This window comes from Ailuropoda melanoleuca, chromosome 7 (genome assembly GCF_002007445.2).
Source record: "Ailuropoda melanoleuca isolate Jingjing chromosome 7, ASM200744v2, whole genome shotgun sequence".
NCBI lineage: Eukaryota > Metazoa > Chordata > Mammalia > Carnivora > Ursidae > Ailuropoda > Ailuropoda melanoleuca.
In genome coordinates this window covers 69,579,347-69,601,452 of record NC_048224.1, presented here as the reverse complement: position 1 = coordinate 69,601,452, position 22,106 = coordinate 69,579,347, and the positions used below count along the sequence as shown (strand labels likewise).

Below are 22,106 nucleotides of genomic sequence, written 5' to 3'. Positions count from 1 at the left end.
TTGTTTCCCTTGCTAGATTAGGGAAGTTTTCAGCTACAATTTGTTCAAATATCTCTTCTAGACCTCTGTTTTTCTCCACCCCCTCGGGGATGCCAATGATTCTGACAATGGATTGTTTCATTGTGTCAGTAATCTCCCGTAACCTACATTCATGGGCGTGGATTTTTTTAAGTCCAGCTTCTATTTTTGTTTTTTCTTCTACTAACCCATCNCCTCTTGGACACGAATGCTTGTTTCCCTTGCTAGATTAGGGAAGTTTTCAGCTACAATTTGTTCAAATATCCCTTCTAGACCTCTGTTTTTCTCCACCCCCTCGGGGATGCCAATGATTCTGACAATGGATTGTTTCATTGTGTCAGTAATCTCCCGTAACCTACATTCATGGGCGTGGATTTTTTTAAGTCCAGCTTCTATTTTTGTTTTTTCTTCTACTAACCCATCCTCCAGTTCACTAATATGTTCCTCTGCCTCATTTACCCTGGCCGTCAGAGCCTCTAGTTTTGACTGCATTTGGCTCATAGAATTTTTAATTTCTGCCAGATTCACTCTCATTTCCGCCCTTAGAGATTCTATATTCTTATTAACATTTTCGTTAATACTTTTTTCAAGTCTACACATCATCTTGACCATTGTTACTCTGAATTCCATTTCTGATAATTTGGTTACATCCATATCCATTAGTTCTGTGGCAGAGGCCAAAGACTCATTGTCTTTTCTTTGCTGGGGGGGACTTCTTCTCATCATTCTGATGAGGAGAGGTTTCAGGGTTGGCCAGAGCCCAAATCATTGACCCTTGTATTATAGGGATCTTAGGGATGTGGGCTTCTTCTTTAAAGATTTTATTTATGTGGCAGAGAGCCAACCAGCGAGAGAGGGAACACAAGCAGGGGAGTGCAAGAGGAAGAAGCAGGCTCCCAGCGGAGGAGCCCAACGAGGGACTCCTTTCCGGAACGCTGTGATCACGCCCTGAGCCAAGACAGGCACTTAATGACTGCACCACCCAGGCACCCTGGGTTGTGGGCTTCTTGATTTTTCAGCCTGCCTTCTGCGGGAGGGGCCTGCCACGCGGATACTCAGGCAACCCTGTTTGGTTAGAGTCTCCATGTCCCCTGCGAGGGGGGATAGGGATGGGCACCCTGTGAGCCGGTATTTCCGGGCTTTTGTTCTCTGGCGGCTTTCCCTGGTGGTCTGCTGTGCCTCTTCTGAGAGTCAGAGCAGTGGCCGAATCTTAGCCTCTGTCTCAGAACAGAGGGATCGTGGCCCATTCTCCACTGATGTTCTGGCCACTTTAACTCTGTTTCTGTTGGTGCTGCTCAACCCTGCAGCGTCCCGGGATGTGCGCCCCACACCCAGCATCCCAGCCCTCACTTCCAGGGCCAGCGCGTCTCTGTCCTTTGTGTTTCTAACGCCGCCAGCCGCCCCGCGCACGTTCCCGGAGCTCCCGGTCTCAGTCTGGACCCAGTGAGCACACTGGGATTCCGGAGTTCCGTGAGATGCCTGGTGGCACGCGCTCCCGGCTCACGGTCTCAGTCTGCTGTCTCAAGGGTGTAGGTCCGCCGTCCGCCCACTCCCCGTGCAGGTGGCTACCGCTTCCCGGCGCCCAAACGTGCCGTCTCCCTCCCCCTTCCGTTTATCTTCTGATATCTGTGCGCGGTTTCACGGCTCTCCGCTTCGTACCTCAATACTCAGCGCCGGAGATGTTCATTTGTAGAGATCCAGATGTATCTTCCTGCATCAGCTGATTCCGTGGGTGTTCAGGCTGGTCTGGTACCTATCCAGCTTGACACAGGGGACTGGCTGAAAAAGGGGTCCCCTACTCCTCCGCCATCTTAACTCCAATCAGGAGGGTGTGCAACTCTGCTGTTTTTATTTGATTTCTCAAGAACTTAACACTCACCTTCACGGAAAGTATATCAAAGTTTTTTAAGGAAACAAATGTTCAATAAGTTACATCCTAAATCTTCCTACGGTTTAAAATATTCCTGGTAGTTACAGACTATCTATTAATATTATTTAATCTAAAAAGTGAATGTAACTCTCTAACGTGTTCACATTAATATTGGGAACTTGTGTGGCTTCAAATTTCAGATACCTATGTATCATTTTCTTTTAATTGCAGAATTCCTTAAAATATCTTTTTATATCTTAAAATTCCAACAGAAGCACAGCTCATTACTGCACAAATTTAAAAAAAAAGTCAAATAAAACCCATTAAATATTGCCTAGTCTTACATCAGTCAAGGACACTGAAAGGTTGATGATATGTTCTCTTCCAACAGGGCTGCAGCCTTAGAGACCTGTGAAAGCATCTCCTAGGGACTCCCATTGTATTTCAGATCTGGGAGGTACAAGAACACAGCTAGAATCAGCTCCACATACAGACATGAGCTGCTTCGGCTCAGGGCGTGATCCCAGCATTATGGGATCAGGCCCCACATCAGGCTCCTCTGCTATGAGCCTGCTTCTTCCTCTCCCACTCCCCCTGCTTGTGTTCCCTCTCTCGCTGGCTGTCTCTATCTCTGTCGAATAAACAGATAAAATCTTTTTTAAATAAATAAATAAATAAATAAATAAATAAATAAATAAATAAAGTAATCAATTTGTTAGTCTTATGGTATATCCAACAACTTTTGTATTTATACATTATGCTAGTTAAGTAAAAAGTTAAGCTAGTTAAATACCCAAACAGGTGGGAGTTTCCATACCTAAAGCAGACAGTGCCCCAGGTTCCAAGGATTTTTTTGATTCTTAAGCAAGGTATGTTCTCCCTTTTACTAGAATTTGTCACGCACACACACACACACAGAGCCCAGTTTTCACCCTCAGCCCGTCTCTGATATTTATATCCCACAAATGCATCATTAATACAGCCTCAGAAAGAAATGGTGCAGCATTTCTATATGCTAAACCCATGATTTCTAACCTTCTGTTGTACTTTTTAAAAGTCCTTCTGTGGTGGGACCATATTCATCAGGTCAAGCTGCCATAACAAAAAACCCAAGGACAGGGTGGCTTAAACACCAGAAATGTATTTTCTCACAATTTTCTCACAATTCTGGAGGCTGGAAGTCCAAGCCTGAGGTGCCAGCTGATCTGGATTCTGGTGAGATCTCTCATCCTGCCTTGCAGATGGCCTCCGTCTCGCTATATCCTCACGTGGCACATAGAGCAAGAGCAAGCTCTCTGCTTCCTCTTGTTATAAGGGCACTAATCACATTATGAGGGCCCCATCCCCATGACCTCATCTAAACCTAATTACCTCCCAAAGGCTCCACCTCCAAACACCATCCACTGGGAGGCTGGGGTTCGATATATGAATTTGGGAGATACAATTCAGCCCATAGAAAGGACAGTAATGAGGATGAAAGTTAAACAGTAAGGAGTGGCCCCCCAAAAATAAATGATACAACCCTAAAAGTTCCCAACAACATCTTACTCTATGTGCCTTTTGCCCATCACTGAAAAAGCAAGTGTGACTTACTTGCTGTACGTGCAAAATCCCAAGTCTTTAACAAAGGCAAAATGATGTGTGTCTGGATTCTAGCTCTACTATATATTTCTTTGACTCATAAAAATTTGCAAATCTGCACATGGCAGAAACTAAGCCTCACAACTCAAGGATATAAATAATTATAATCATGTTCTATTCATATGGAAAGCCTGTTTAACCTGTCTTCTCATTTAGCCAGCTGTAGCTTTAAAAGCCATTTGGAGGGTATCTCAATACTCATGCAGTCTCTCTCGGATGCTTCTGAAATCTGAGCTCCTCCAAGGAACCAGCAAGACTCAGTATCTTGGGAAGCTCTGTGCTCAATGGGGTATCCCTGTATTTCAGAAAGAGCTTCAGAACTACTTGCTATCCAAACCACAGAAAAATCACCAGGCATACCAAACTACCAGAGATGTATATAATGATTCTGCCCACACCTGGCAGCAACAAGACTCTTCTAACCACAGAGCAGATCAGTTGACCAATGGCTTTGCCTTTAGGTCTTGAAAGTGGTTACCATTCTTACTATTGTCTTGGTCTTTTCCCATCCATACCCACCCTGTGCCACTTTCCACATTAAACTGGGCACAGAAAGAATCCTGAAAGATCTCAAAGCATTGTGTGGCCAGGAATAACTTCCTTCCTGTCTCTGTGGGTTCTTCCTCCCTACACAAATATCTCCTGCCGGTTCACTTACTGAGTAGCTTTCCAAAGTAGCTTTGGTTTTGGTTGTTTTTTGAGGGCTTTTTGGTTTTTTGTTTTTGTTTTGGGTTTTTTTTTGTTTTGTTTTCTTTTTTGGTCTAGTTAGGACAGTTGACTCTGACTGTAGCTCTGACACATCAAAGGCATGCTAAACGTCTGCAGTGGCTCCCCACTGCCTGAAGAACAAAGTGCAAGCTTCTCACCTGGCACTCTAGAACCTCCATAACCACCCACTAATTAACCCTCCAAGGTTATTTGCTGCTACTCATTCTCCTCTCCAGCCACACGGAATGCTGCTGGTTCTTCAGGACATTCCAGGCTCTTCTGCCTTCAGACATTGGCTGATGCTGTTTTCTGTCCTGGGAATGCCCGCCACCCTCACCCACCTACTTCACAACCATCAACACCAGCACGCACCCACCTAAATGCCACATGTGGAATAAATGGGATCCTGCCCTGGAGCCATCTCTGTTCTTCTCTACATGGAAGTTCTCTTCCCTGTGAATCCTCCTAGAACCCAGCAGGTGTTCTCCTGTGGCTTTCACACCCTCTGTATTGCAGTCCTGTACATGAGGTTCCTCTCCACACCCGAAGCTCCTCAGCTGGGTCCCCCAAATGTCTGGACAATGTCTTTTACACAGTAGAGTCTTACAGAAACAAGGAGAGAAGGAAAAGAGGAAGGTGAGAGGGAGGGAAAGAGGTGGGATGGGAAGGAGAAAACGCCCTACCCCATGAACCTCTCATCCATCCACATCAGATGATTCAAAATGTAATCTCAAATAAATGAACTAAAGAAAGAACTCAGAGTAAGACATTAAGTATGTTCTGCTATAAAAGATATGTTTTGGGTTAAAATGCTATTTTTTTAGAGTTGGTGGCTGCTCTAAAAGGATAACCTCAGGCATGCCTCAGGGCCCTTGAACTTGCTGTTCCCTTTGCCTAGAGGGCTGCCCCTCTCCTCTCAGCTTGGCAAATGTTCAGCGAGACCTTGGTATGACCCAAGCACCAGCTGCCCCATGAAGCCTTCATAATACTTCACACGACAGCCCCAAACTCCACCCTGGAGTGTGTGCTCATTCATAAATGTATGTCACTTGCATTTTCTATGCTGGGCATCATACTGGGAATGTGGTAGATATTAGGTAGATACTGGGACTCTAAACACTAATGAGACAGCCCCTCCCTCAAGGAGTTTGGGGTATAGCATTTGAGTAGTAGAGATGACTATAATGGGCTATGATTCGTAAGTCTGGAAGTCTGTATGGGATGCTCAGGAAACAGGAAGGGAGTCCGTGGCCCCAGCCTGGTGGAGAGGATTAGCATTTAAGGCAGGCTTTCCAGGGGAAAATAACATCTGAGCTGGGTCTTAAAGAAAAAGTAAGAATCTGCCAGACCAAACGGGATATGTGGGTGACAGAGGGAGGGTAGCTGCTAGAGGTGAGCCTCTGTTGTTATTTTTATTTGTTTTTCTGCCTTCAGAGGGCTGCCCATATTACCTTTTTGTTCCCTTAGGAGCTTTAACATTTACGAAACTCCTTCATATCATTTTTTAAAGATCCCCTCCAGTACTAAGAGTCAATGATTCTGCTCTTTTGTATGGGCACGTGAGGTTTTTTAATAGGTGATACACTGGACTCTATAACGCTGGGAAGATGAAAGAGTACGGCCCTGCCCTTCGCAGAGGCACCACAGGTACCGTTTTCCAAGACTTCTTTAAATTCACGTGCCTGCCTCGTAATGGAAATATTGGCTCCTTCCACTTTTCACCTGCAACTCTGACATGCAAAAAGACACTGGAGGCTTCCAGGCTCCAGGTGCTCACAAAATTTATGAACACTAATTAGTACAAGCAAAATGTATGCCAGGTGTCCTAGGACAAATCTCTGCTCCCACATCTTCTTGCCATGTAAAGGGATAGCATTAGACAGGTAGGGCCAGTCAGGGCTGGTTCAGAGGAAAAGCTGACACTCTGTAGGAATGAAAAAGAGAAGACTCCAAGAGATGGAACAGCTTCCCCCAATTATGTAAAAGACAATACTGGAGAACAGAGGTTAGAGTTGGGCCCGTGATGTCAAAGGATATACTGGAAAGGATGGGAGGAAGCTATAGGCCCCATGGAGGCTAAGATGGGGTGGAACCCCAGAGCGGCCCTGTTCCAGGGTAACAAGGGATAGAATCAAGCACAAAAAAATGTATGAGACTGGATGACAAGATCAATGCTTCTCAAAGCAAAATACATATCCCGTTAGTAGAATGTGATCTAATCTTAGCTGATGTAAATGTGATTTTTTTTAATAAATATTTTCATGGTCGTTACAAAAACAGAACAATAATAGCTAGCATTGTGTGCATTTAATACGTGCCAAGTACTACTGTAACTGCTTTACACTGTTTTTTTTTCACTGAATCTTCATAAAAACCCTATAAAACTGATAATATTAAATATATAAAATAAAATATCCCAATTTTACACTGAGAGATGGAGCACCTTCTTCCAAGTCACTACGACCAGGTGGAGGTGGAGCGAGAATGTGAACCTAGGCAATCCGGCTCCAGAGTCCAAGTCCCAACACCATCAAATCCAGATAGCATGCTTAGGATGAAGCTAAGCCAGGCACAGGATATAACCTAGAAAAAAATCATTCAGGAACTAACAGTGCAATAGTTCTCAGATATAACAAAAATGATCAGAGTCTCATCACTGATGTCTGAAATACACTTGTCCAGATGTTTCATAAGGTCCCTTCCCATCCATCTTGTAGAATTACAGTATAACCACTAAAAACTCCTGTAATTTAGGCCATTCTGTGGTTACAGAGTACAAATCATTAGAAATGAAGCAGCATGGCCTACATAGACGCTGTTCCAGGGACACCACTATGCTTTATAGTCCAGTAAAACGTTGCTACATTGCACAGAAACCGTCTTGCTAAGTCCTACACTGGAAGGCAGGTGTGGACAAATTGAGCCAAGACCCTCGTCAAGTATGGCTGGAGCATCCCTAACACCCTGCATCCCCTCACTCCAACCTCACCCCCCCCACTACTATATATGGAATATACATGCCCTCTCATGTTCAAACTCCACTTAAGAGCAGAAAACACACACAGACACTAAAGGGGCAACTTTAATGAGTTCCTGCCAAGTTTCCACTTGCTATTCTTTGAGACCGATCCATTTTGCTACTGGTGATGGAAACACTGAGAATGACAAATTAGAGCATTTTCGAGTATATTGTTTTTCCCATGTCTCCCCAGGCATGACTACCTTTCTCTCCAAGAGGAAAAAAAAAATCCCTCACCCTTTCTTTTGAAATATAAATCCCAGCGCACAGCATAAAGCACTGCTCTGTGTTTAACATATGTTTGCAATACATACATAAACTGAGGGAAAACATGGAAGCCTTGAAAACAAGACACACCCCTATTCAATGTACATTTCAGCTTCATTACAACTTCATATGCCCTACAACAGAGAGTAATTATCTAATAACTAGGCAGCTTATCCAAATCTGTGATGACTTAGCTATAATTAGAAAGTCAGAAATAATGAGCATGTACCTGCAAGCCCAACACTAGCACAGAGGAGAAAACACCGCTGTGCAAATGAGTCTAAATTCTCCAGGGTAGGCAACACATGTCTTAATTCAATCATCCCTGAAAGTCAAGTGACGCCCTAAATGCCTCTTTCCCCCCACTTGAATGGAACACCACCAACATGAGATCTTTTCTGTTTTTTTCCAAAGCCTGTCACAGAACTGGGAACATGTGAGAAGCTACCCTCCTGGGAAGAGCTGAGAACAAGTGAACAATGAGCCCGTCACCTCCATCATCACAAAGAATTAAAAAGAAATTAAAATAAATGGATTATGAAACACCCCTAGTAAACACTGATTGCTTCCAAGTAGATTCTTGGTTATCAGACTTCATGATCAATTACTTTTTTTATGGGGGGGGCCGTCAATTCAGCATACAATTTTATTTCTTTTTCTTTAATGAACCTTTCCAGACGATGTGGTTTATCCTTTACCCTTTGCCCTAGACATTGACAACGCAATCTTAAATGTAAAGGATGAGACCCAGAGGTTGATTGTAATATCTCAAGGGACCAATTCTCTCTTGAAATATCTTTTGCTTTTCAGATTTCATGAGATCTATGCAGGGCCTCCAACCAGAATAACAATTGACAGCATCTCTGATTAAGATGCCAAAGGGGAAATCAGATAAATGGGTTTTCTTCATTTGATATGCTCTCATTCTGTATCAGGACATGACTCTTGCTTTTCTCTCCACTTTCACTGTCCTATTTAGAGCATTTTCATCAGTGTTTCAATAACTATTTTTATTCTGCTCATAAAAGTCATTTAGTACAACTGTAAGTCCAAATATCATGCAAGGCACCAGGGAACTGAGCTCTAGAAAGACTCAATCCACTCAGAGCACAAACACACAATGGTTAATAGTACAAACCAGTGGTGTTAACAGAGAAGTGGACAGTGTTTTGTAGGGTCACGGGATTAATCTGTTCTGCCACAGAAGACAGGGGTAGCATTAAATGGATAGGGGAGGTTTTGCAGAAGAGGAACACATGAGCTGTGTTTTGATAGGAAAGAGAGGGTGGAAAGTTGTGTGGGACCAGGAGAAAAGCACGAAGATCAGCAGAGCCCCGAGTGTATACACCGTCCCTGAGAAACAGCCAAGTGAGCAGATACTTCACAGATTTGGGACATGCTAACTTAATCATGCCTTTAGCACATGCAGGTGGAGATGCCTGGTGAGGAAGTCTGGAGGTTATGAGAGAAGGAAGAGGGGGACATCACTGCCCAGATGACAGCCCTGAGAGGGAGTGGTGTGAGAGAAGAGATCAAGGACAGACCTCAGAGGACACTCCCTCACACCTCTGCGGTCACACTAGACATTGCTTCCTCTCCTAGTGCATGAAGCTCACTCCCATCACAGGGCCTCGGCACGTGCACCCTTGGCCTAGAATGCTTCCCCCATCCTTTCACCCAACATTGCTCAGGTTTCAGAGGGCTTACTCTGAACCCCCTTCTCAGTGCTCTGTAGGGCTTACCAAACTTGAAATTATGCAGTAGTGTGTGGAATTATTTATTTCCTGACTGTTCCCCACTAGACCTGCCTGGCTTTGTCCTCCATGTCTGGCACGAGGTTTGCCGCATAACAGGCTCTCAATAAGTATTTCCTGAGTAAATGAGAAAAAAGCTGTGATCAGAGACACCAGGGGTGAATCAAGAATCAGGAGCCTCCAGGGGCAAAAGGGGTAAGTGTATCAGGGAGCATATTGTCAACAATGAGGAGGCTACCCAGAGAATAATCACGGTTAGAACAACAAAGAGGCTTACTTCTAGGAAACCTAATGGGCATGATTAAACTTCCCAAGGCAATAATCCAACCAGGTCAACTACACAAATCAAATGCCTTCAATCATGGTATATCATCTACAAAATGAAGGCCAAATTCCCTGGCAGGAACCCAAGGCCTCTCTCAACCCACCAACCTCCAACTCAAACCCTCATGTTGGCCAGCATGACATCTGACTTCTGAACCTGAGGCCCCACCAGGCTAGCTTCCTGGCTCTCTAACCTGCCAAATCCCGCAGAGATTTCACAGCCATGGGAAATAACAGTTCCTCATCCAAGCTAGCCTTCTCCTAAACTGTTCTAGCCCACGGTGATCATTCATCTGAAGTCCTAAAACAGCTTTGGTCTGTATCACTCACACACTTCATATACTTTTTAAATTTGCACATACTTTATCTCTCAGCAAGTTTCCTGAGCAAGAACCACATTTAATATTTACTTCTGTCTACTCAAAAGTGCCACAGTGAGGAATTGCATGCAGGTAAAGCTCATTTCCCTGGGGAAGGTCACCCCAAACTGAGCTCCCTCTCTACCCCTCCCACACTCTGCCTCACCTCAGCCAAGGACACACACAACTCCATCTCTTTCCCTTTTGGAGTCTTTTTTGACACCTCTCATTCTCGTCTACCTTGTCTCTAACCCATCAGCAAGTCCTATGGGCCCAGTCTGAAATATCTGACCAGAATCTGAGCATTTACCATGGTCAGCACCACCACCTTGAGCCTAGCCTCTGTAATCTCACCTGCATTACTGCCACAGCCTTCTAACCAGCTCCCTCCTTCCTTCCCAGGCCCCCTTCAGCCTCTTCTCCACAAAGCCCCCAGTGATCCTTTCAAAATTAAATCAGATGATAATACTTTCAAAGAACTGAAACAAACAGCCCTTAAATTTGTGTGGAACCAGAAAAGGCCACGAATCGCCAAGGAAGTGTTGAAAAGGAAAAACAAAGCTGGGGGCATCACAATGCCGGACTTCAAGTTGTACTACAAAGCTGTGATCACAAAGACAGCATGGTACTGGCACAAAAACAGACACATAGACCAATGGAACAGAATAGAGAACCCAGAAATGGACCCTCGGCTCTTTGGGCAACTAATCTTTGATAAAGCAGGAAAAAACATCCGGTGGAAAAAAGACAGTCTCTTCAATAAATGGTGCTGGGAAAATTGGACAGCTACATGCAAAAGAATGAAACTTGACCACTCTCTCACACCATACACAAAAATAAACTCCAAATGGATGAAAGACCTCAATGTGAGACAGGAATCCATCAAAATTCTAGAGGAGAACATAGGCAACAACTTCTATGACATCGGCCAGAGCAACCTTTTTCACGACACATCGCCAAAGGCAAGAGAAATAAAAGATAAAATGAACTTATGGGACTTTATCAGGATAAAGAGCTTCTGCACAGCCAAGGAAACAGTCAAAAAAACTAAGAGACAGCCCACGGAATGGGAGAATATATTTGCAAAGGACACCACAGATAAAGGACTGGTATCCAAGATCTACAAAGAACTTCTCAAACTCAATACACGAGAAACAAATAAACAAATCATAAAATGGGCAGAAGATATGAACAGACACTTTTCCAATGAAGACATACAAATGGCTAACAGACACATGAAAAAATGTTCAAAATCATTAGCCATCAGGGAAATTCAAATCAAAACCACACTGAGATACCACCTTACGCCAGTTAGAATGGCAAAGATAGACAAGGCAAGAAACAACAATTGTTGGAGAGGATGTGGAGAAAGGGGATCCCTCCTACATTGTTGGTGGGAATGCAAGTTGGTACAGCCACTCTGGAAAACAGTGTGGAGGTCCCTTAAAAAGTTAAAAATTGAGCTACCCTATGATCCTGCAATTGCACTACTGGGTGTTTACCCCAAAGATACAGACGTAGTGAAGAGAAGGGCCATATGCACCCCAATGTTCATAGCTGCATTGTCCACAATAGCCAAATCATGGAAGGAGCCGAGATGCCCTTCAACAGATGACTGGATTAAGAAGCTGTGGTCCATATATACAATGGAATATTACTCAGCTATCAGAAAGAACGAATTCTCAACATTTGCTGCAACATGGACGGCACTGGAGGAGATAATGCTAAGTGAAATAAGTCAAGCAGAGAAAGACAATTATCATATGATTTCACTCATATATGGAACATAAGAACTAGGAAGATTGGTAGGAGAAGAAAGGGATGAAGAAAGGGGGGTAATCAGAAGGGGGAATGAAGCATGAGAAACTATGGACTCTGGGAAACAAACTGAGGGCTTCAGAAGGGAGGGGGGTGGGGGAATGGTATAGGCTGGTGATGGGTAGTAAGGAGGGCACGTATTACATGGTGCACTGGGTGCTATACGCAACTAATGAAAGCATCGAACTTTGCATCGGAATCCGGGGATGTACTGTATGGTGACTAACATAATAAAAAATATTATTATAAAAAAAATAAAGGCTGAATAAAAAAAAAAAGATGATAATACTTTTTTACTTGAAAACCCTCCAGGCTCCTCCAATCTTAAGCAGTCAAGCAAAAATCCTAACAACAGCCTACGAGGTCCTTCGCAATGTGGTCCCTATATTCTTCTGACTTCATTCTCGACTGCCTCCAGCCTCCACTCAGTCACTGCACTCCAGATGCACTGGCTACTTGGATGTTCCATGCACACAGAGACACATGCCCATCTCTGGGCTGTAAGACCTGCCGTTCCCTCTGTCTGGAATGCCCTTCCTCAACATATCTGCAAGCCTCACTCTTCATCACATTCATAACACTTACCACTACCTAGCAAACATATAGTTTACTTATTTTCCTTGATTTTCGTCTGGTTTATCCACAGCTATATCCCCACTGCCCAAAATATATCCTGGGACCAATTAGGGACTCAAAAAATATTTATTGAATGTATATCAAATCAATAGATCATCACCCACTTTCAGAAATACAGTATTTACTATTCATCTTTAAGACTGTACTGTACATACTTCCTGCTTGTAAATCAGGGCCATCTAGAGCTAAAGATGAATAAAGATGATGAAGACTGTCATACTCCTTCTTTTTTTCAACAAACCCCACTATTTATTGAGCATATACTCTGTGCCAAACAGCATTCTAGAATCTAGGCATACAACAAAGAACACGATTAACAAGGTTCTTACTCTTTTGAAGGTTCTTTTGGGGAGGAAATTAAGAATGAACAAATACCTCCCCCCAAAATTAACAAGCTAGAGTAGAATAAGGATTCTAGAGGAAGGAAAGAGGGTCATCTCAAGCTTAACATGACCAAACGGAAGTGTTCATTTTTACCTGTCACGCTACTTCTTCTCAAGGGACTGTCATATTCCTAAGCTTGACCCAAAGCCTGCTCATAGTGCACACTTTGCTGTCTCTCCCAAACAAGTCTAGATTCTAGTTCAGTCATTCATCAGCTGTCTAACCTTGGGAAAAGCACTACATGTTCCTGAGGCTCAATTTCCTCTTTTGGCGGACACTTAACCCCCACGAACAGGGCGTACGTAAGAGTATCTGGTGCACCAGGTGGAGCACAGGCTTCAATAAAATGTTGATGATCAGTGTTAGTTCCTTGTTCTCCCCTTTATCCACAGAGGGAAATACTATAAATGTTCTCCTCCTTGTTAGCCTCATGGCATCATTCACTTGCCAAGAAAGTTTTTCAATCAGGTTGAACACAAAAGTCTGTATTCTCACCAAATTTTCTCACTAATGTTTACCAGATGAAATACATATATATTTATATATATATACAAGAATATATAAATAAATATACCATATATATTTTTATATATACCAGAATATATATAAACAGTATATATATATATATATAAACAGATACATATATATGTAAACAGAATCATTGCAAAACAAAATAAAAAGCAAAATATGAATGATGCTTTTATTAAAACACCCCTGTATAGCTGCATTCTTCCACATTCTGAACCCCAGGAAATCACTAATCTATTCTCCACCTCCACACTTTTATTATGTTAAAAATGTTGGGTTAATAGAATGCTTAACCTCTGGAGGTTCAGCTAAGTGGTTGCACGTATTGATCGTTTGTTCCTTTTCATTGCTGAGTAGTATCCCATGGTGTGGCCGTACTGCTACACCGTTCACCCATAAAGGACATCGGGGCAGTTTTCACTTTTTTGCTATTCTAAATAAAGCTACTATGAACATATGTGTACAGGTTTATGTGTGAATGTAAGATTCCATTTCTCTGGGGTAAGTACCCAATAGTGCAATCGCTGGGCTGTACAATGAACACATGTTGTGCCACAGGAAACTGCCAAACTGGATTCCAGAGTGGCTACACCATTTTACATTTCTACTAGCAATATATCTGTGATCCAATTTTTGTGCATTTTCAGGAGCATTTGGTATTGTTACTATTTTTATTTTAGTCATTCTGATAGGTATGTAGAGATATCTCATTGTAGTTTTAATGTGCATTTCCCTCATGGCTAATGATGTGAAGATCTTTTCATGTGTTTATATGCCATCTGTATATCCTCTTCAATGAAATGTCTACACGGTCTGTTCATGTCTTTGCACTTTGCCCATTTTCAAATTGGATTACATGTTCATTACTGTCGAGTTTTGAGAGCTCTTTATATATTCTAGACATTGTCCATTTTTTGGTATGTTTAGAAATACTTTCTCCTAGTCTGGAGTTTGTCTTTTCATCCTCTTAAAAAAATATTTTTCAGAGCAAAACTTTTTAATTGTGGCTTGTTTTTCATTTCCTTATGCTGTCTTTTGAAAAGCAGAAGCTTTTAATTTCAGTGAAGTCTAATACATTAATGTTTTCTTTTATGGGTTATACTTTTTAGGTCTTATCTAAGAAATCTTTTCTAGTGCAAGGTCACACACAAGAGGAAACTTCTAGGAGTTTCACAGCTTTAACTCTTACATTTAGGTCCACGATTCACTTTGAGATAATTTACATGTTTGGTATGAGGTACAAGTCTAAGTTCCCTGTTTTGCATATGGATATCCAATTGTTCAAGCAATGTTTGTTGAAAAGATTTCCTTCCCTCATTTAAATACTCTGGCCCCTCTGTCAAAACTCAATTGACCACAAACGTTTAGGCTTATCTCTAGACTGTGTTTTTCTCTTCCATTGATCTTTATGTCCATCCTTAAGCCAATACCAAATTTGGTAGTGTAAGTCCTTAAACTATATTCTTTTTCAAAATCATTTTGGCTCTTCTAGATCCTTTCCATTTCTAAAAGCACTCCATAGTTCCATCAAAAATATTTAATTATAGAAACAAATATGCAATTATAGTCAATTCCAGAACTCAACCTTTATTTCATAAGACTTCTCTCAGCAACAAACCATACCGTACTATTAACCATGTGAAACTGTCTTCTTTCCTTAAACTGTCCACCTAATATTTCAAGTAATACAAATGGTTGAAACTTACTAAAAATAGCCCCATAATAAAAGGGAAAAAAATCTATGCACAGAAAAACAAAATGTGGGATAGAATACTCAAAACATAATCTGTGATTATTGTTGAGTAGTATAACCAATGGCAGCTAGCTTTTCTTTTCCTTTCTATGTATTTTCCCAAATTTCCCCAAATATGCATATGTTACATTAAAGTTTATTTTTTCCTATCATAAAATACATAGATCTTTAATATTTAATTTTCTTTTTCTTCTAACCTTTGCTTTTTGGTGGATAAATACAGTGTTACCATCTGAGCTGTTCGCATGAATATGTCAGAGTATTTACCATGAGTCCTGGACTTTGCTTTTCCAGTTCACAAAATCCAAGATAGAACAACCAACTTTATTAATGCTCTACTCTATTCATTTACTGCTGTGTTCCATAAATATTCAGGGATCAAACTTGCTAGATTTATTCTGATCTTGATAAAATATATTTTATATTTTCTCATTAGCCTGGAGTAATATGCAAATAGGAAATAATAACAAGCAGAAAGGAGGAAAATAAGAGTTCCATTTCACCAATGTAAGTGCTTTTTTCTTATTTTTCAGAGTTGGTGTGAATTAAACACAATGAATACAGATTTAAACACAATGAATTAAACACAATGAATACACATTTCTTCCTTAAATCACATTGTTAACCAAAATGTGCTCAACAGAAATGTCAAGTCCAAATGTTGGTGAAATAAAATTTCAGCAAAAGGTGCCTAAATGTCTGATGAAAATGGTGGAGGCTTTCAGTAGCTGAATCTTTGTCTTCTTTCAATATATCATATTCCTCCTAGCTTCATTTCTTTGCCTCAACCCCATGATCTATCGCTTCACATATTTTTAGTACAAATACTTTCACCTTCTTGCCCCCTTGCCCCTCTCACCTGAATCAATTCATCCACCTCTACCTTCTCCATCTTCCTCTCATGGGTTTTTGAGCACTGACCCTGAAAACCATATAACAATGCCAATGGTGCTTAGATACACCCTACTGGTGTATGGTCAATGGTCATTGGGCACTCAACACTAAAAGGAAATTCTTTCATTTCACTTCAGAGAGTTCTCATTCCAATCAATTTTCAACCCCTGCTATATCATCAAGGGACTCTATTATTCAACGAAGATCATTGAAAACTCTCTCCTAAAGCACACAGGACAATACACCCTGTCTAGGAGATAATCCACTTTCTTGGATTTGCAGCAACATTTCAAGAATGTATTCAAACAAGGGGAGCCCCCAGGTCAAGTCTTCAACATCAAGGATTCATTTCACTTGTACATGAAGTAATGGTCCAGGAGAGGTCTAATGGCAATCAATGAAACATGCATTCTAAGAAGTAAAATGGTACCTCACAGACCCTGCCCCAATTTTTTTCTAAAGATTTTATTTATTCATTTGAGGCAGAGAGAGAACATGCAGGGCGGGAGGTGGCAGGGGGAGAGGGAGAAGCAGACTCCCCAGTGAGCAGGGATCTGGATCCCAGGACCCTGAGATCATACCAGAATCAAAGGCAGACTCTTAACTGACTGAGTCACGCAGGTGCCCTGACCCTGTCCCACCTTTAACTCTATACGACCCTACATTTAGGTTCTAAATTTGAATGTCCTAGTTGGGATTAACAACACAGAGGAACTTGAAAGTGGGGGGAAGAAAAGTACGTTTCAAATAGTAATTAAACTTTATTTCCCACTGGTTCCAGAGGTGATCTGAGGAAAAAGCCATCCCACCTCAGTTTTCCTATCCACCACCAGACACGTCAAGAAAATGTACTATTTTTTAAGCCACAACCTCAATGTTTGAAAATGGGCCTTTATGCTAAAGGCCCCCAAAAAGTAGGTTTTTTTTTTAAAGATTTTATTTATTTATACAACAGAGACAGAGACAGCCAGCGAGAGAGAGAACACAAGCAGGGGGAGTGGGAGAGGAAGAAGCAGGCTCATAGTGGAAGAGCCTGACGTGGGGCTCGATCCCATAACGCCGGGTTCACGCCCTGAGCCGAAGGCAGATGCTTAACCGCTGTGCCACCCAGGCGCCCCTCAAAAAGTAGGTTTGATCCTCACATATGTCAGTTAAAATCTTTCAGAGCAACAAAGCATGCACCCTCATCTGCCAGCCATTACTCGAAGGATCAAGTGCAAATCTTGCACCATAAATAGAGAAAACACAGAGGCCATGGTCCATACTCTGAAGGCCAGTAGCTTCATTTCCAAATGCAAAGAAAATGCATTTTGAGACGTGGTGAAACAGAGGAGCTAGAACCTGAGGCCTGTGCTGCCTACAGAACAGTCTACTCTCTGAATACTACATTTATTTTAAATTACCCAACAATGGGCTCAGCAATGTAAGAATTTAATTATAGTTTACGACAGTGGGAGATAAAATACGCATGTGCCCATATTACTACACATCAGTGGAAAGCTTCTGTGTATCTTCTTACAGATTCATTTACTAAAGCAACATCATCACTACATTACTTACAGGATTTACAGTAATCTCACACTAAATTCACTTCTTTTAACTGAGCAAGTGTCAACAAGTAATGTGAGTTTTATGGTTGCTACCATATGCCATCATTATTATAATATGACATTCTCTGTTATACTTCCACTGGCTTACAAATTATAAATAATGGATCAGGTTTGCTTTCTTAGTTTTACTAAAAATGAGCCCTTAGCCTGGGATATGCTAGCAAAATTATTTAAACACATACCTATCAAATTGTTTTAATCATAAATTATTTTTAATGATTCTATTCATTATGAAGTAGCAACAGGCTATTTAAATGTTTTAAAAATAGCATTTAAAAGTGAGAATTCAAAAAAAAAGACAGTAACAAGTAACGTATAACTGTTTGTTCCCAGGAAACAAAAGCAAATACATGTGTCAACTATACTTCAATAAAGAATTAATTAATATGATATTAATTAATTATTTTTAAAAAGCAAACAAGAGTTTGAGAAATGAAACCGGAAGATAAAAGAGCAAATTCATTTAATAAATGTTTATTGACAATCTATTATGTGCCAGGCATTGTTTCAAGTACTGGGGACATAACAGGAAGTGTAAGGGATACTGCTTTTGTCATTCACCTCTTTCCTAATAAAACCCTGATTTTGTTCAGGTATTCGCCTCTCTTCCAATGCATCCCCTGCAGAAGCTGTCCCCACTCCTGGTTCCATGGGTGGTCCTGACTGACCCAAAGATAATCCCACTCCTATTACCAAAGATGGGTTCAGGAATGAGACTGTGACTCAACCGAGACCAAAGACACACAGAGAGTGCTTTCCAGGGGATTTCTGAAAAAGACTTTTCTTGATCTTGTGGGACCTCCAAGAAGTAGCTCTCTTTTCATCCGGACAATATGTTGAGATGAGAGGCTGGGAACTGCTGCCCCTATCCGTAGGATGGCTGGAGGATCTGGAGGAGGGCAGAGCCAAGACATCCACATGGAAATGTGGCTGGAACTTCTAGATGATGTCACACTCAATCCTACCCTACCTTTAGGATTCCACATTTATGTGGGCTAATAAATCTCATGATTTAACTAATCTGAACTAGATGTTCTTATGCAAGTATATGAAGGCAACTCTTGAAGGGAAGACATAGCCTTTTTGCTTCAGAATGTATAATCTAGGGGGGCACACAGACACTGATCCAATATTCGAAATTGGGCTCCTTAATTCTGAAGGAAGGCAGAGATGGGGGGAAAGATTAGAAGTGCTAAAATCCTCCAGAGAGAGAGTCATGTTTCAGCTGTTAGCTAGAATATTTCAATCCAGCATCTCAGAATAACAGTACACAGGCAGCTGTAGGAACTGGGGCCTTTCTGGCATTCTGCCTCCCATCCAAGTCTCATCAATTTTTAAATTAAAAAACATTTTAAACAGGTTTTAGTAGGCAAAACAAGTGATGAATAAAACATTCTAGAACATTACAATAAGCAAACCCACAAAATAATCACTTAAAAAAAGCTGTGAATCCTTACTGATATATTCTTAACCTCAGTAAACAGAAACCTATTTTTTTCATTTAAAGGTACAGTTTTATCTTTCTTACTAACCCCAAGTTGTTGAAACGGTCATCAATATTCTTGAGTGACAACAAGTGATCAATTGCAGAATTCAGCTGAACAATTTTCTCCCAGAGAAGATGCTAAATCCATATCAATCCAATAGCACATATTTACCTATGGCATATATTTTCCATCCACAGTAGCACAGACTAAGTTAATCCTTTAAAAATTAAACAGTAACATGACTACAGAACACTCAACACATAGGCTTAGTAAAACAGCAATGTAAGGGCATATCCTGGATAATAAAAACAAAACAAAAATTGAATCTATCTAATCTAAGTTTGGAGTTTCTCCAGCAAAGAACAAGTAAGTTCAACTGGATTCATGTATTCATTTACTTAATACATTTTTACTGAGCACCTATTATGTGCTAGGTATTGTGCCACTGTGCTGGCTGGTGGGGGTACACTGAATCTTTCCTTCATAAAACACAGCCTTGAGGGGGAGACAATGAAATAACCTCATAAATACGTGTAAATTACAATTATGATAAGAACTTCTACAAAAGAACAGTTTGGGAGACCCTATTTATCTCAGGATAATTGATACTAAACCAAGAGCCCTCAGAGTGAACCCAGTTACAACAAAGTTTTCACAATAAATTGAAAAAACAAAGGATAATTTATGTGGTATCCAACACCCAAAATTGCCCACAGTGACCTATGACTCCTAGTGTTCTTGTCCTTGTAGAGTTCCACTCCACAGTGAACCACAGTTGGTCTCTTGTGACTAACGGTCAGTGGAAGTGACAGTATGGGGACTTCTGATGTTAGGTCATAAAAGGTATTGTAGCTTCCACCTTGGTTTCTTGGAACACTTGCTCTTGAAAGGGCTGGGCACTGTGCCATGAGGACATTCAAGCACCCTCACAGAAGGACCCATATGGGGAGCAATTGAGGCCTCAGATAAACAGGCATACGAATGAGCCAATCCAGCCTAGGCAAGGCTACAGATGATTGCAGCCTCAGCTAATGCATGACCACGACCACCTAAGAGACTCCAAAAAAGAACTACTTAGCTAAGCCCCTCCTGAATTTGATAGGAGTTAATGTTCCCTCGTGGCATGTTCAAGAATCTCAAATATGTGTCACTAAAATATACTGTTCCTTCCTATATCTCCATACTTCCATTTTGGTCTGCTGGCAATGCATTTTTTAAAGTTTTCATTTGTCCAAAAATGTCCTTATTTTGTCTTTGAAGGCTGTTTTCACTAGATCAAGAATTTTAGGTTGGTATTTATTTCCCTTTAGTTTTTTTAAGCACATCAGTACATTGTCTTCTGGCTTTTACCAATTCTCTCAAAAAGTCACCTATCAGTTTGCACTTCTACTTGTCTAAGGGAGGGGGATTTGGGGTTTGTGGAGTCCTTGAATCTATGATGTCTTTCATCAGACTTGGAAAATTCACAGCCATTAACTCTTCAAGTATTGCTTATGCCCCTTAGGTCTCCCATTAGATGGCTAATACGAATCTCAAAATTAATACAGCCAAAACAAAACTTTTGCTTCTCTCTCCAAAAGCTACTGTTCTCCAAATCTTCCCCAACCGAGTCAAGAGCATCACATCGACACAGCTGCTCAGGACAAAAACCTAAGAATCCCCCTCAATTCCTCTCTTCCCTCTACACCCCCCTAGAATCCATCAATACACATCTCTCAAAACATATTCTAAACTTGCCCAGTCTTCCTCAGCCGCCCGTCATCACCCATCTCATATTAGACTCCTTGTCCAAGAGCCTCCTCGCTGGACTTTCTATAGTCTACTGTCCACGCATAACCACAGTCATCTTTTTAGAGCATGAATCAGGTCACATGCTTCCTTCCCGACAATCCCCATGTCATGTCCCTCTACAATCTCTCTCCTGTGCTGCCCAGACAAACTCCTATATCTTTCTAGCCACTGTCCTTCACCAATTGCAAATCAAACCAAATTTGATAAATCCCAACCAGTCCACAAGCTGAATCACTACTAGAGGCATGGTTACTGAAAACTGAGGATCACCCATGCAAGGAGATGGTGAGCCCAGCAGGGACCTTGACTGAAGAAGAGGCCAGAGGCTGTGATGTGCAGTTCCAATCCAGCAGGCCTTCCTTCCTCCTCCCCCATTTGTCATCTGTCTTCTTCTCCCCATGAAGCCATTTGTCTAACCATCTGAATAATGGAAATAACATCAAGGCTGTTTTTGTTTTATTACTCAAACAATAAGAGGTATTTGATTTGGATTCCTCCTTAAGACCAGTTTCTTTTTAAAGTCAAAATTTTAATCTAATAATATTCCACATGACTTTTTACTAGTATGTAAAGAAATCAAAGTCTACATCAGCCCAAGAGTGAACATTTGGAAGTAATTCAAATACCTGAAATAACCAAAACAGCTCCTACGTTGCACAGAAAACAGTCACATAAAATACAGGGATCTGCTCCGTTAGTTTTTGGTTTTACTACTGCTTTTTAACAAAACCCTGTGAATATTACTGAAAGAGAAAAGGGTCTCTCTTTATGCTAATAACTGATTTACAAATGGACCAATGAAAGTCTGGTGATTGTAAAGGCACTTGAAGGGCCAATTAAAATGAACTGGAATTTAATAGCTTTGAAAGGGTCCTATGAGTAACGCCAATGTGAAGTCATCTGAAGAACGAGCTATCCAACTAAGCTCACTGGAAGCTGGGAGAGTCAGCTTTAATTACTTAGCATTGAGGACTGAGAAACCCAGAGCAAGTTAAGGGAGTGAGGTCCAACCAGCATAGGAGTTGGAGCCAGGGTCAAGATTCTAAAGAGCCCTTCAGCAGCTCTAAATGTGTCTTCCCTTGGAGAAGGATTTGCAGCTGATCTGTAGATAGTCAAATCAACCTCGTGTAAACATGACATCTGTGTGGTTTTGGAAGAGAGTCTTCTGTACTGCACTCAGGATCACCAACCTTCTTTTTCCTGCCTGCACCCAGGAGCTAATAGGGACCAAGAGCATCCTGCACA

General features: G+C 41.4%; 1 protein-coding gene across 1 annotated transcript in view; it reads right to left on the bottom strand.

The window, feature by feature from the left end:
• The window catches only part of MTUS2 (microtubule associated scaffold protein 2), a 640,692-nt gene that overhangs the window by 489,189 nt on the left and 129,397 nt on the right, over positions 1 to 22,106 (bottom strand). The gene's annotated exons all lie outside the window — the stretch shown is intronic.